At 42.8% G+C, this 16,110-nt stretch overlaps 1 long non-coding RNA gene and 4 other non-coding genes across 5 annotated transcripts; 1 reads left to right on the top strand and 4 right to left on the bottom strand.

Moving 5' to 3' along the window:
• Positions 1-8,063: 8,063 nt before the first annotated feature.
• On the bottom strand, positions 8,064-8,158 carry LOC116654307 (small nucleolar SNORD12/SNORD106). Its single transcript, XR_004309450.2, has one exon. It is a non-coding gene; the product is annotated as a small nucleolar SNORD12/SNORD106 (small nucleolar RNA).
• A 457-nt stretch (positions 8,159-8,615) lies between these two features.
• Positions 8,616-8,707, bottom strand: LOC146757844 (small nucleolar SNORD12/SNORD106). Its single transcript, XR_014936035.1, has one exon. It is a non-coding gene; the product is annotated as a small nucleolar SNORD12/SNORD106 (small nucleolar RNA).
• An 803-nt stretch (positions 8,708-9,510) lies between these two features.
• On the bottom strand, positions 9,511-9,602 carry LOC116654308 (small nucleolar SNORD12/SNORD106). The gene has a single exon (XR_004309451.2). It is a non-coding gene; the product is annotated as a small nucleolar SNORD12/SNORD106 (small nucleolar RNA).
• Positions 9,603-10,783: 1,181 nt separating this feature from the next.
• On the bottom strand, positions 10,784-10,875 carry LOC116654306 (small nucleolar SNORD12/SNORD106). The gene has a single exon (XR_004309449.2). It is a non-coding gene; the product is annotated as a small nucleolar SNORD12/SNORD106 (small nucleolar RNA).
• A 546-nt stretch (positions 10,876-11,421) lies between these two features.
• On the top strand, positions 11,422-14,408 carry LOC107322983 (uncharacterized). Its single transcript, XR_014935965.1, has 4 exons — positions 11,422-11,579; positions 12,090-12,200; positions 12,306-12,405; positions 14,329-14,408. It is a non-coding gene; the product is annotated as an uncharacterized LOC107322983 (long non-coding RNA).
• The last annotated feature ends 1,702 nt before the right edge of the window (positions 14,409-16,110 follow it).

The raw sequence follows: 16,110 nt of genomic DNA, 5'->3' as shown, positions 1-16,110 counted from the left end.
TTGTAAATTAATATTTAGTTAATCTACGAAGCAGCAGATGCTCATTTGCACTTAGGTGACAAAACCAGAGGCCTTAACTACAAGAAATGCATTTGCACAGGAGATTCAAGGACACTTATCTGCACAAATTCAGTCTCTGCAGATGACAGCTAAACACTTTGCAGCACATTAATAAGAGGGAAATAAATATGTTGTGAAGGAGAGCTAAAAAACAAAGCAGTGTCCCCAACTCCCAAAAGTCAACTCTCAACATAAACGGTCCTTTTTGTGACTGGTATTTCTGAGTGCAACAGGGGAAGAGCAGTAACAGCAGGGATGAAGATAAACACAACCTTTAATATTAGCTCACCTATTTAATGGTTTTATTTAATTCATACAATTTGCATGGCAGAAATGGTCACATTTATTTTCTACACTGAGAGCAGAAGCTGTAATGGGCATCGGAAGGCATTAATCCATCAAGTATACGTGTTCATTGGGATTTATTAGCAAAGATAATTGCATGAAAACAGGATTTTCGTGATATTCTTGTATCTGAAAGTGCATTCTTTCAGATTCTTTTGCATTCTTGTTGCCTTCTTTAAAGAAAGCCCTAATTAGCCACTGTGGAAGTTGAACAACCAGTGGACACTAAGATTTAGGAAGAAGGGGTGAACTTGCCCTTTCTTCTTTTTGGTTTCTCTGAACTGTTTTTGCCCTGGGACCTCACAACAAGTTTACACAGGCATGATACCAAGTTAATCTCTCCAGGTTTTCCAGTAGTATCTGCCTGGTAGCTGATTGTCTTAAGCATATGGGCCATAAGACCCTACATGTTTTCCGTGGTGTGGAGACAAATGGCAATTTTGGACAAGTTAATCATTGTACAGATGGTAAAGGGATGCACTTTGCTGAATGAACAGGCTGGAATGAGAAAATTAAATGCAATAATCACCGCAGGGTTTTGCAACTCCATGAGTCTTACAGATAGAAAACAACATTGCAGTTGCATGGGATTTTTAGAGCAAACCTTGCCCCTGCCAAGTTGACCACTATGAAATGACTGAGGGAGTGCTGGGAGCTGGTGAGGACCTGCGTATTATAGTTAGATTTGGGTGACTGGTGGACCATCCAGACAGAGTTCCATCACAGTTTTCTCTACAAAACTAACCCCACCATCTCTCAGGGTTCTTATTTAGGTTTACAGATCAAACAAACCTACAGGAAACCACAGCTCACTGACAAGCCTGTCACCTATGGCTGAAGCCAACAATGCAATCTCAAAGGCCTGGAAGCTCCTGTCTTCCACTAACCCTGCAGGCCTCCCATATGGCTTTACATCTCCCTCCTCAGAGCTCCTGAGTCACAGATGGAGGAACAGTGCTGTGATGGATAGACAGACTCCATCAGACAGTGGGAACGTCTGACAACACCCAGGCATCAGTGAGCTTTCTTTATCACTGTGAGAGAAAATCATTAGGCTCTTCCCTGTATATGCCTTTGTCAGATTGCCTGTCACAATTCAGTCAGGCAAAAGGCAGCCTGCACCGGAGTAAGAGGCATCTACTTGAAAAGAAAAGGCTGTATCACATCTTTCACACAACAGGCTATGACATCCTTTGTGCCTGTCATGTCCAGCATTTGTAGTGCAAGTCTGGCAGTCACAGCCCTGACTCTACCTGTATTTCTACACTGAGAAAATCCATCTATGCTTCCCCTCTGCTCTGCTTTATTCTTACAAGTATCTTCCTCCAGAGGAAGAAAAAAAAAAAAGAGAGCCAGGAAATGAAGAGTAAGGGGCAGATTTGTACCTGCTGTATAAAACTAACAATATAACTCCTCACCACGCCTTCTACTTGCCAAAAGCAGGTCTACCCAGTCCATTCTGCTAGAGGAAAAAAAAGATCAGTGTGTTTGTATACAGAGACATCCACCAGGTCACTAACACACAATGAGACACCAGAGTTGATCATTTTCTCACTCATCCCCACTGATGTTACTGCTTGCATTTACCTCTAGCAACCTGACATTGAAGGGTTTTGACATCACTTCGGTACCTGGCATAGCTCCAGATCAGAGGAAAGACTGCCAGGGAGAGTGTGTCATAGTTCAGAAGAGCGACAGGGTTTGCAGAGGGAAATCATGGCCAAGGGCAATTGAGACCAGCTCATGATACAACACCAGCAGTTGTGGACCATGTTCCCATTGTATAGGTTTAAGTAAACTACAAACCAACAAAAGATGCAAATTGCTGTTAGCACCTTCGACAACCATTTTTTCCAGGCAGTTTTTACAAGCCCCAGTAAGGTGTTTCCACAGCAACATAAATCACTGACTAACAGAACTTCTCAGACAATTCCAGCCCTCCTCTGCAAATTTCCAAGAAAATTGTACCGACAAATATTCTGCTGTAAAACACCGTCAGTGAATTCTCAAAGGAAAAGTCTTCTCTGAACTGTTGTAGTCAAGGGCCTGACCCACATCTATAAGAAAATGGATTTGCTCTCAAGACAGATCTTGTCCCAGGAGAATAAAATGGTTTTCTCTCTTCTTGGCAGATGAAATTGTTATGAACATGAATGAAGACTAAGCCAGTGTAACTGTAAGAGCAACACTCCCATGAGCCTGCTGAGGGTTTGAGACCAGAAGCATGAGACAGCAGCTAGGATAGGGCAATGTCTACAATTGTAGATGGAAGTGCACATACAGTTATTAAACAAAGACAGAAGTAGACTTTAGTGTTTCTTTTGAGAAATGGTATCCAGGTTAGCTGCTTCCTAATGGCAAGGCTCTATCCTGGACTGATGCACAAGCATTCCAGTATATGTGGGAAGATCAAAAGCCTCACCCTTCCTATTACAGATCAGCTCTGAACCAGAAGCAGTAAGCTGCTGAACACATTTGAGGCCACCCACAGTAGGAAATGCAAGCACACGTGGAGCAGAAAGCATGACCTACCCCAGGGCAACCCCTGGGTGCTGACATTCTGTACCACCTTTGGAGAGCAACTTTCAGAAACAGGCTTCAGGGAATTCATCTGGGCAAGCAGCACCATGTGAGACTGCATATGCTCACCTACCACACTCAAGCACTAGATGAGCCTTCTGGTAGGATGCTTACCACCTGGAGATGAACAACATGCCTTGCTTCTTTGTATAGTCAGTGCTGAGATCACATCTGCTGGTCTCTGTTAACCTGGAGTTCCTCACTGAGGAAGGTTACAGGAATCCAAAGGAGTCTGTGCGAAGTGGAGAAACGAGGACAACCTTTGGCTTCAGTATCTGGTTTGAGGAAAGGCTGCAGAAGTCAAGCTTATTCTCAGCACTGGAGTGAAGACTTCAAGGTGACCCTGCCACAGCATGCAAAAACAAACAGCAAGTGACAGGCACCAGAGAAGTGCAGACTCTCCAGTAGAAGCTTTCTAAATATAACACTAAAGAAATCAAGCAGATCTCAGGTAACTCAGAACCAGTCTTGAACTCGCAAACAATCCTAGAGAATGTAATGGGACTGCTCCTAATTTACACCACGTCTAGCACAAAGTACTTTATCAATTATCATCAGTATTGAGCTGGCAACATTGTGCCCAAATAAACCTGAGTTGCACTGAGATGACAGACTTCACCCCACTGCTGCAAGGGAAGTGACAGAAAGGATGGAAGAGGAACAGGAAAGGTTCTAACTGCAGAACATCTAACATCTGCAGAACATTCGTGGCACCACTAAACAGAGCTGCTTTAGAAAAGTAAACCCCTGCTTAAACATATCAGCCTGGTGACTGCAGTTTTCTGTTTTAGAAAGTTACCCAAATATATGCAATACAACATTGTCTGTTTCTGTTATAACTGATGGAGCTGACAAATCCTGTCTTTGTCCTTACTGACCTGTTCAACCACTTCACAGCAACAGAATAAGAGCCCAGGACACACTGTGATTTTCCTTTGCTTGTCTCTGGGAGATGGCAGGGAGCTCTCTGTGAAGAGATACAATCAGAACAAGCTCTCAGTCAGCCTTTGTCCAAAACATTCCTTCTTGCCTTCATTACTTCACTCAGAACACTCAGCCATCACAGTCAGGGTTGACCAGTGTCTGCAGAAGTCAGGCAACACTGGGGCAACAAATACCAGGCGAAAATTGCTTTTAAGTTCAGAGTAAATCTCCCGTCTTTTAGCAAAAGGGCTGCATTGAGAGATTTTCAAATGGGGCGATATTACCTGCATTGGTAGAGCCAACGAAGTTCATTTCACGGTTTCTCTATTACCAGGTTTCTCTATTACTTCATTCAGTGCACAGCTGTAAGCTGTAGTACTACAAAGTCCACTGCAGCTCAAGTTTTTGAATAGCTTATTGTTACACAAGGGGAAATTACCTGAACTCAGAGCACAGCAGAGTGCCCGCAGCTGCCAACAACCACACTCAGCCTCTCCTCATAGGTGCCTGGGGATTTGGAGCACAGGTCTGGAAAGTGCCAGAGAAGCTCCTCTAGAATCAAACCAGTTCCAGAAAGATTATGGCAGTAGATGTATAAGGAAACTGCACCTAAAGCTGTTTGCAGGCACATCAGAAACCACACCAGAAAAAAAAAGCTTTGAAACAAAAGCCTGTCAGTATCAAAGACCACTCCTACCTTCTCAATATAAGAGCCTCTGACAAGCTCAGATTTACTTTCATTTGACCTTCATAGTTTCTCTCCACTGTCTAATTAACTGTTCACACAGACAAATCTCAAAAACTAGTCCACTGTTTCTACAGCAAACTGCTGAAGTGACAAAGTGAAAGCATCCCAACTATAAACACACACAAATGAGCAGTTGATGAGGAAAACCTGTCTGTTAGGACCTTAACTAACCTTTAGAAGCACACACACAGCACTCCCTGCAGCTGCCAGGTCAGATCCCTGAGCCCAGTTCACTGTAAGCAGTTCAGTTCCTCCACCTCACCAGCCTGCATCCACCCCGGAATGCTCCCAACTTGCTTACAGCTGATCAGCCATCTTCAGTGCTGTCATCCATCCCTGCACATATGAGTAGCACCAAAGCTTCGATCCTGACCCGATTTCTCAACAAGATATTAATAACACACAAAGGACATTTTGAAAGACACCCGTACTGTTAGACAACTAGCAGTCTCTACTCCACAGTCCATATAAAGTTTGCTGGTAAATACTTTCATGAGATTAATTTTTTATTAGCAGCTCTGATCCCTCATCAATACGTTGCTTCAAGAGATGATGCTGTTCATAGTAATTGAGGAAAAATCTCTATCTAGTTTAATGGAAGACTCCTTTCCACATGCTGATTAATAATTTTCTATCACCCAATTAGACATACATGCTCAAGGCCACTGTCAATTCAAATATCAAATCCCCTCCTACAATGACTGAAACTGTTATTTACGGTTAAAAGAAATGGAAATGCCCTGCAGAGATTCTAGGGGCTGTAAAACAACTACCGAGCTATTAAGTATTAATTAAGTTGCTGCTTTCAAGCGGTAAAAATAGCATTTAAATACTTAAAATTTAAGGAATTCTTTCCTGCTGCATATTTCCTTAGCCTGTTACTCACTCGCTTCTCATTTTTGTCCTTCAGGTGCTTCAAGCAGAACTGTGGCTGCTGGGCTAGTTAGCTCACTGTAGGGCAGGAGCATCCAGCTGCTTCAGGCAGCAGCCACTTACTTGGTACTCGCATGCTTGACCCATAAGAGCCAGCCCAAAACTAGCAACACACACTGATAGGTGGCCCCGCTCCTCAGGAAACTAATGAGGCTGCAGGATTGGTTTTAAAATGCAATCCTAATGAACCTACTAACTACTGTGCTGCTTCTCAACAGCAGCACATAGGTGACAATTATTAGGCCTGGGGTTCCAATCTCAACTTGTGCTGTTTGAGACCGTGCTGTTATTGAGACCGTGCTGTTAATTTAAGTCCTAGCTTTCCACAACAGCTTGAATTCAAGAGGCTGTTTTCCTTCATTTGCATTGCCAGTGGGATATACAAATGCTACCAGATCAGGACCTGCACAAGTCATCTGCCAAGGCCTGCTTGACTGTGCACCATAGAGACATCATTTGATTGCCAGGCTAATGGTCACAACAGATGGAGAGCACCTTCATGCAGAAAGCAGACTTGCCACTAATTCAGCCCCAAGTGGACAGTGAACAATATAAGTTCACTGATAAAAAATGTTCTGCTCCCACTGAGGCCAGACATGCATATTTTTACAGAGCTCCTACAAGACCAGAGGTACAAGAAGCAACATACTCTAGAGCTCTGACTACTACTCTGGTTTTAGGGAAACCATCTTGTTCAGTGTTTCCCTAACATACATAGAATTCATATTTAATTCTGCCTGCAGAACAGAAGACTGCCAAAAAGCATCCAGGGGAAGGTTGCAAGAGCTGAATCAACATCTGCCACTAGTTTCTCTAGCCAACAGCAGTCATTTTTGTTAGCTGGTCACACCACACAGGGGAGATATATCCAAACCCTTACGGAAGCTGGTATCAGCTTCTCTTCCTTCCTAGATTGCTGTTAACTCTCTCTGAAGGAATCATCTATGAAAGATTTTGCAAAGCTACTGTGACCCACTTACCTGGAACATGCATCTTTTGCCATGAAACCACAACCCTTTCTCCTTAACTGAGGCAGAAAGCAGTTCAATGGAAAGTCACCACATAGATACATTATCACCACCCAGCTCCAAAAATCAACAGTTAGGAGATACATAACTTGACCGTTAAAAGATATGGATATTAAATTAATTAAAAGACAATTTCATTTAACAGTTGAGTTCATACAGTACTCAGATTTTATTAAAGAAAAACCTCTTTGTACACAAGACCATCATATATGACAACAACTTTTTAAGGCTTCTTTTAATGTCAAGTAATGTTAGTTGTCAAGTGGCAAATACAGCCCTTGCTGATGTAAAACATGCAGCAAATTCCAGAATCCATTATGATTAAATGCATCACATGAAGGAAAAAAACACCTTCCATCTGTGAGTTGGCGAGACACCAAGAGAAAAGACTCAAGAGTTGCTTTAGTGATATGGATGCTGTATTGTGGACAAGGGATCACAGGCAGCTGCACGGAGAGAAACATCACTGGCAGAAGACACAGCTTTCACCTAGTACTTTGTAATAACAGCAAATCCAGAGGCCTTCTGAGAGATCCCACTCAACCTGCCGAGAGAACATCCAAAAGCATGTAAGTTCACTCTATATCAAACAGCAAAAATACAGCTTTCGAATCTCACCCCCAAATTCTTTAAGATGCGAAGGACTGTTCTGCAAACAGCCAGTAGAACTGCTGTACAACAAGGAACTCCAGATCCTTTAGAATTCTAGTGCGCAATATAGATAGGTCCCATTTGTGCTCTCCAGTTACAGGCTGCTCAGAAGACTTCAGCCTCCCTCACAGCTATGACAGCTGAACATGGGTTACACAAACAGCAAGATCAACTTGCAACTGAATGGAACTAGCAATAAGTGTTTACTCAATAAAGCAAAATTCTCTTAAGCACATTTTCTAAACCGTTGGTGAAACCCTAAACAAACAGTCAGGTTTTCAGAAGGGATCACATATGATCCCATACAGAAGCAAAGGAAGGGGAAAAAGAAAACCCACAAGCAAACCCTCCTTGCAAAACAGAAATATGCTGAAACCTAACATTTATTTACTTATATAGCATGGAGGATATCTCATTCACATGTAAAATAAATGCACAACAAAGGTTCCTTGACTTTATATGACACACTTCATTTTAACACTACTGAGAAGAGGCAAAATGGGAAAAAAAAAAAAAAAAGCCAAGTTCATGTCCTTTTAAGTTAAATTTAACATTGCCAAAGCTCTGCCATTTCTGTTACTGGAGATCTCCCAAAAGTCAAAATCCTTCCACTTTCAGTTTTTAAGACTTTTATGTATGTCAGATAATGTAATGCAATCAGTATTACTAAGATGCATGCAGACAGCACCCTCCAGTGCTGTTTGCCCTCCAAGCATGCAGCACACACAGATTCCCTGCCCATAGGCAGAAGAAACCTCAATACAGAACCAAGTGACAAACTGAAGAATCTTACATCTGTGGAATCAGACAAATCTGGCTTAAATGTACGTTTGTATCAGCATTGCCGATCTGATGGGGAAAAAAGTAGGAAGTCATCATATACCACAGAATGACAGATGCTCTTCAGCTTAATGTTGAGACAAATTTTAGGTAAACTAGTAAAAAGTGTTTTCTATTCATATGCTGTCGTTCATTTATCACAACAGCTTCCAGGTTACTGCCTACCTGTAGTGTTAGTTCCTGCTCACTGCCTCACTACCTCAAACATTCTGTAAGAGGACAAAGGTAACTCACAAAGGGCTTATGATAGAGTGCTCAAGTCTACCTATTAATCAAGTCTCCTTGGAAACAACTCACCTTTGCTCCTCTATTAAAAGTGGAAACACACAGCAGAGAAAGCCAAGGGCAACTGCAGTCACACAGCTGATCCACTGCTGGCTACAGCCACCTCATCAGGTCCCCAGCAGGCCCAATGTCCCTCTGCCTTCACAGAGGCCTAGGAGTGAAATGCAAGGAACTGTTAGCACTGAACCCCATGGAGCTGTGGGACATCACAGCTTTTTCCTGCTGGTGTGTCAGACAAGATCTGGCTAGAGTGATGAGTAATCAACACTGTCGCTCTGATGGGGAAAAAAGTTCAGTCATCACCTACACCAGCAGGCCCAAAGAATTACAAAGCAACACACCCACATCAGCCATGTCACTACCTGAGACAGGTTCACAGAGAGTGGTGAACTAATGGCAGAAGCAGCAAAGCCACACATACATACAGACCCCACAGAACACTAATAGGATCTAACCCCCCCCCCCTCAACATTTACTCAAGCTGGCTAGCACTCAAACCCCAAACTCAATAGCCTCTCTTCCTAAGGAATCCATGCCAGGATGGTCCCCATAACATATTACGGTAGCTGCTCTGAGCACAGTACCCCCATGTCTCCAGGTAGAATGACCTTACAACGAGTTCTATGAGCACAGACTATCTAAAAACAAATAAATAACGGGACACAGCTATAAATCCACCAGTACCAAGTTAGTAATGCCTTGATATGCTTCTTTTTGTTCACCAGTCACACTTGCCACTGTAGACAAGATGAAACATGAGTGACACAAGGCACAAAGGCTCCTGCTGCAAGGCTTCTGCACAAGTTGACCCTGTGTGCTTTCATCACTGAGCACTAGGCTATGTATTGCACATAATACAGCAGTCTCCAAAGACACTAATTTGACAAAGCATTTCGGAAGCAGATCCCCTGCATAAAGATGTTTTGTTTTACTAAGTTTAAACCATCAATCAACAGAAGCCTTACAGACTTGCTATTCTTACCTGTTAAAGGTGCCATCTTATCAGGTCTCCAACAGGTCCAATGTCCCTCTGATTTCACAGAGGCCTAGGAGTGAAATGCAAGGAACTGTTAACATTGAACCCCATGAAGCTGTGGGACATCACAGCTTTTTCCTGCTGGTGCATCAGACAAGATCTGGCTAGAGTGATGAGTAATCAACACTGTCGCTCTGATGGGGAAAAAAGTTCAGTCATCACCTACACCAGCAGGACCCAAGAGTGACACAGCTACACTCTAATAACTTCCCCAGGCATGTCCTTAAGGCCTGAAAGAAACTTACACAAACCCTTTCCCAGAAATAAATAACTGATCTGACTGCTCAACAGGCTCATGGCAAACACTGGAGAACACCAGGAAAAAAAAGTTTTAATAGGCTTCTGCAGTACAGCATGAGATGGCTAATGCAAACATAGGAGGCAGACAGAGATAACAGATTACACACTTCTGCAGCTACAACCTTTGCCTTTACAGCAATGATATTTCTACCCATGCAATGAAAGGGCAGGAGGCTGCACATGCAGCTTTGAGGGTCGGGCAGTTTCCAAACTCCAGGACACGGGAAAGGGCCATGGACACCACATGCTCCATCCTATGAGCATTACCGCATACCTACCAGCAAGCGGCAGAGTAGAGAAGTGCCGAACCAGCCCTTCCAGCCTGGGGGAGGCACAGCTCCGCCCATGGGCTTCCGGGCTGGGCCTGCAGCTCTGAGCAGCAGCGCCCACGTGTCTGCATGGCCGGGCCGAGCCCCGGCACAGAATCACACACACAGAATCACAGAATGACCCGGCTTGGAAGAGACCTCAAGGATCATGTAGTTCCACCCCCCCCCTGCGTGGCAGGGCCACCAAACATACACCTTTACTACATCAGGTTGCCCAGGGCCCCGTCCAACCTGGCCTTGAAAACCTCCCAAGGACGGGGCATCCACAACCTCCCTGGGCAGCCTGTTCCAGGGCCTAACCTGCAAGGACACAGCTGTAACCCACCATCCCACCCGTGATACTCGTTTCTTGCCATCCTAGACCTGATACTTTGCGTGTAACTGGAGCAACACGAGGCTCCTGTTGCAACGCTTCTGCACGAACAAAATTGCTTCCAGCCCTACAATGCTTAGGATAACGTTCACATCTGCTCATCTTTCAAGTCTCCGGGGATAATAATGTAGCAAAACATCATGAAAACAATTCAGGAACGGCCTTAAAACTCGCACGGTTACCAAAGGGACACAGGAAACTCACCTATCAGAAACTCTGGCATGGCAGAGCTTAGCAGGCAGCTGCAGCCGTCCATCACGCAGACCCAACGTGCTTCAATAGCCTGGGAACAAAACAAAGAGACAGTGAGCACGGAGCACACGAGGCTGAGGGCCACGGCAGCCCCTCTATGCTGGTGTATCAGACAAGATCTGGCTGAATCGATGAGTAATCAACACTATCGATCTGATGGGGAAAAAAGTTCAGTCATCACCGACACCAGCAGGACCCGGGAGGGGCAGAGCTGCAATAACCACGCTCCATGGGGGCAGTAAGGGCACAATAAAGGCACGGCAGGTTCCTCAGCACAGCGATCCGAAGGGACACGGGCAGGGATATGGGATGGAGCTCAAGGGATGGGGCAGAGCCAGGAAGGGGCGGCTGTGCTGCAAGGCCAGGTGCTGCCTCACTAGGGAAGAAAAAAGGCGGCACGACAGGCATCCAGCCGAGAGCTGGAGCTGCTGTGAAGAAATAATATAGTGTAAAACCCAAACCCACACCCACCGAGCCACCCCCAAGGCAGAGGAGCAGCCCCACTCACCTCCCAGCGCCGCAGCAAGAGGCCGCTGGGCTCCTCGCACCGCGCTTTATGCGCCGCCTGGGCCCGCCCCGTCCCGCCCCCTCCGCGCGGAGGGTGGGAGCAGCCGCCATGTCGGGTGGTGCTCTCAGCTCTGGGTTTCCGTGCTTATTTCCCCACTGTTAATAGCTATTCCTCGTGTTGAGCTCGCTGCATGTTAAGCGGTGTGGAAACGATCTCTTCTGCCCCGCCCGGGTGCCCTGAAGACGGGGGAGGAGGTGTTGTGAGACGCCTGGTGTCCGGCCGCCATTTCGCGGTGCAGCTGAGGCAGGTTGAGGCCCCGCCGCCCCATGGAGCTCCTCCAGCAGGGGATGGCTGCTGTGTCCGCTCACCCTCACAGCGATAAGTGAGGTGAGGCTGCCCGTCTTTCCATACCTTATAATGCAGAAAAGGCCCAGAAATGTCCATTAGGTGGGTGTTGTGTGCACCCCGTGCTCCTGGCATCGATACATCTTATATATTATTCTCGTTCGTTTCTTCTTGGAAAGAAATTTTACCACTAAGTAACAGAACGAAGATGTGCTGCAAATAACCGTGTTTTGTAACCCTGCCGCTGCTGTGTCTGGTGATTTTGCAGCTCTAAATTCACCTTAGCAATGGGCCCAGTCACCTCTATGTGGTGAGGATGTGCCCTGGGGCAGCCTTGAGTTCACACAGGAGGTTATTTCTCCATTCCCATTTATTCATCTTGTCTATTATTATCTAGTTACATCCACACTGTGTCTGTAGGACGTATGGCCTAGCAATATATAATTCAACTACCATTAAAATTCCAAATGAAATGCGTTTGTAAGCAACTAATTCCAGAAAGCAGCTTAGCAAATGGGACTCATGGAAAAAAATACAATCCCATTAATCCAGGTTCCAAAACATCAAGAGATGAAAAGGCAGCCTAGAGAAGGACTCTACAGAAGGACATTTTAAGAAGATTACAGGGAAAACTAATCTTGTTACACTGCACACCCATGTCATGTATGTAACTCAGAAAGAACTGTAAATGTGACCCAGCTGAATTTTAGCAAGAGACCTTTTTGCACATTAAAATTCTTGTGTTTGTTTGTTTTTTCATTAATACAGACTAGCACATGTTTTCCGCCAGACACGACATTAAACTGATCACGGCCCCATTGTAACTGAAGCAGGAACCTCAGACCTGATGGCAGTAGCAGATTTAGAGGTCAGTGGCTATTGATCACCAGAGACTGGAAACAAAACTCTCATACAGAGAAATGCCAGTGTTGATTTTCTCATGACCACAAGCCTTCCCAAAGATGCTGCAGTTTTCTTTTAGGTTATAAACATCACAGCCATGCAGGTCTGGGTTTAATGCTGATTTAATGCATCTAGTTCAGGTTCAGCTTTAAAATTGATCAAAACATTTTAGTTTTTCCAAGCTCAGACAATTCATTTAGGAAGTGTAAACAGCTTGTTAGATGAGCAACTGCCTTGTTAACAGCTGTGCACTGAGGATATAATTTCTGTTGATGCACAATACCAGTAACATTTTGCAAAATTTGTGGCTAAATTCTAAAGAAAATAGTTTTTGAGGAAAAAGGTAGCTTTGATGGCTTACAGATTACTCTCTTTTATTATTAGCAAATTAATTTTACATAGGCATTGATAAAAGACACTGCTCTGTCATAACAAGATGGAGCAATGGACCAATACGGTATCAACTTGAAAGTAACTTCAGAGAAGGGCATGAACATTTTTATCATGCAAAAGTAACTGAGTGTTGTTGGTCCATTTACACGGGACAAACTTTTCCACTGCAATGCTGAAAGACTGCAGAAATACATTACAATACTTTTCAACTCACACAGTACGAGAGAAAGCACAACACAACCTTTGCTAAGAATGCTTCGAAGAGACAATTATTTAAACGTATTTAGCTTCTGTGAATTAGATGTAGCACATTGTCTTCAAGTTTCTATCCCCTTTAGTAATTAAAGTAACTCAGTGGCTCAGTATTTTAACATATAAGCACTTCAGTATCAGCAAACTTTAAAGGGGACTAGACAAACATTTTATGCAAATACAGTGGCAGTTTGTAGGAAAATTATACTGAATCTCTTTTACAGCAAACTACTGATGAATTTACTTTTTTCAGTAATACTTTCATTTCCCAATTACTTTTTCTTGGCAAGAGCTAGATAGTCTTCTCTCCATAAAAACCAGTCTGCTGTGTGAAAACTACAATGAAAGAAATACTTAGCAGTCAGAACACAAGATATATCTTTACTGTGATGTACTTTGTAACAATGTTAAAATTTCAAGTACAGCGATTTAAGAGAGATTGTACCCATGTTAACACGGGGAGTGGGAGATTGTGTCTGTAGAGATGCTCAGTTGTACCCAAGTGGCTTTTGCATTTAGATTTAGCTATGAGAAATGTCAGAGGTTTTGTCCCTTTAGCACAGAGCCAGGTTTGCCTCCTTAAGGAGCATAACCTGCTCTAAAAAATAAAAACAGCAACAATAAAAAAGGTAATGAAAGAATGATAGTTTAGGATGACAGTATTAAAAGCATATTCTGTCAAGGGTATTTTTGGCATAACTACATTAAGACATTCAAAATCTGAAGCGCTCTCTCTTAGCAGATTGCTAAAATACTGTGAAATCGGAAATAGGAGAAGAAATACAGTTTAAAAGTGCTATTTTCATTCCTAGCTGAATACAGTTTGTTTCATTAGGATGCTGCTAGCAGTACAAAAAATAATTTATTTTGTCTGAGAATAAAATAAACTCTTGGATACGTAATATTCACCATCTGTATGCTCTTATTCAGTTCTAATCCAGAGAGATTAAATGAACATCCTAGAGATTTTGCTTTAACAATTTATGTTCCCCATCCTCTTTTCACAGGACGTTCAGGTTCTTGTTCAGAAGTTCTTGAGTATTAAGTAAGTGTATAAATCCAAGCAGCATGTAACAGAAAGCAATACAGCATGTTGCAGCCACAGAGATGAAGCTGAATATTTTCAGATTGGTAACCACCTCTGGACCAGTATTTCTTAATCCGAACTTTGAAACATATATTAGACATCCTTAAGGAAGCTTTTACACTGATACACACTTGTTCTGTTCGTTTTTATCTGCAGATAAAAGCACCAAACAATTATGTGGTTGCTTCACAAAACAAGATTGTGTCAAATAGCACGCAAACATCCTATCCCTTCCTGAAGTTGGGTACTTCTGCAGCCTCCACCATTTGTCTTTATACATTATTACATCAGAACAAAAATCCTACTTTAAACTTTGACCAACAAGTTAGGACAGAATTTTGGTAATTGCAATAGAATCCCAAGTACATCTACATTTAACTCCAATGTACATCACTAAAATGAATGTTCTCAATTCTCCAGACAAATAACTGCCATACTATTAGTGGATTCCCTGGCTGAGTTGTTTCAGGCAGGATTTATCCAAAGGAAATACCAGCCTGTCTGTTTGAGACAAGGCGAACTGGTATAGGAGCTTCAGTAACAGCACTGTCACTGCAACTAGAATGAAGTGCAAAACTAAATCCCATTCTAAGCACATCAAATGTATTTTAATATCACGGAACAAACATATATCACAGTGAATCCACACTTCTGCTCATTCTGTAGGCACACTGTGGCTACCTACAAGTCAGCATTCTCCAAAATAAATTTTGCACAGATTCTTTCTTTTTGTAAGATCTGTCACCATTAGTTTCAGGACAAAAACCATGAAAAATTACATTTCTTCCTTTGGGAAGTGAGAATTTCCTAATAACAGACATCATTTTGCTTTAAAAAAATCCCCTGAAATGAATTTCATGATTCTCCTTTATGTGTTGCACTTTTTCAGCTCAAGAATAACGAAGTGACCCACTGAAGAAAGCAAATAATCCTCCCTGAATGAACGTTGACTACCCAACTACCCACTTTATACACGATGTTTAGAATCCAAGTTATTAAAATGGGAAACTTAGACATCAGTCTTTAAGCTCAGTAACACAGCACTGAAAAACACTGGAAAAGGCTTCGCTTTAAGTTTTGTAGGCAGCACATCTACAGAGCCAATTCTCAGGTTCTTATACAGGGCATTGAAGTGGAACATTTGACTGTATTTCTCCAAGAAACAGTGGCATGGCATCACTCTTAAGTGCAGCACTTTACAAAAGCACAGAAACATTTTAAGAAAAGCAATGTAAAAGCTGCTAGACATTTGAGCTGGCTTAAGGCTTTGACATTTTAGAAAGCAGTAGTAAGTGCTTTCCTTCCAATAGCAGAAAATAATAACTTGATGATTAGAGTCCATCCAAGCAAAGGAGCACAGGCAGATAAGACATTTTCTTTGGTGAAGGAAAATGTACTGCCTTCTTTCTCTGTTCTCTGCTGGTATTTATAACCTGAACTAACAGAAAACTAACATAAAAATACTTCCAGAATCTTTCTGAAAATCCCAAGCTGCTACTTCAGAGCTTGTGTGCTCTGTATTTCCTTTTGGGAATTTAAACAAAGTCAAATAAGATAACGGGGAGGAAATCTGATGGAGGGAAAACAACATTAGCCAATTAAGATCTGAATACAAAAGTTATCTTAAAACAGACCTTATATGTTTCTGTTTGTTTTATAATGGAATCATTAATGAAAGGTAAGACTGCAAGTGTGGCACTGAGCCCAAGCTAATATAGACTGATGATCTGAAGCTCCAGCTCATTCTACTGCAAGATTTTATAAAGACCAGAACGTGAAAGTAGAAAGATTTATTATTTCAAAGATTATTATTTTAAAGAAAGAATCCAAAAAGATATGTCTCTGCAGACAGCACTTTGCTTTGTATTCAGAAATATATAGTTTATATCAGCACTAGCCTCCTAGATTACCACAGTCAGGGTTTTTCTTGTTCACCTC

The sequence above is a fragment of the Coturnix japonica genome, chromosome 19 (genome assembly GCF_054131305.1).
Source record: "Coturnix japonica strain WE chromosome 19, WE-NBRP24, whole genome shotgun sequence".
Lineage (NCBI taxonomy): Eukaryota > Metazoa > Chordata > Aves > Galliformes > Phasianidae > Coturnix > Coturnix japonica.
The sequence above is the reverse complement of the archived record's forward strand: the minus strand, read 5'-3'. Positions and strand labels throughout refer to the sequence as shown.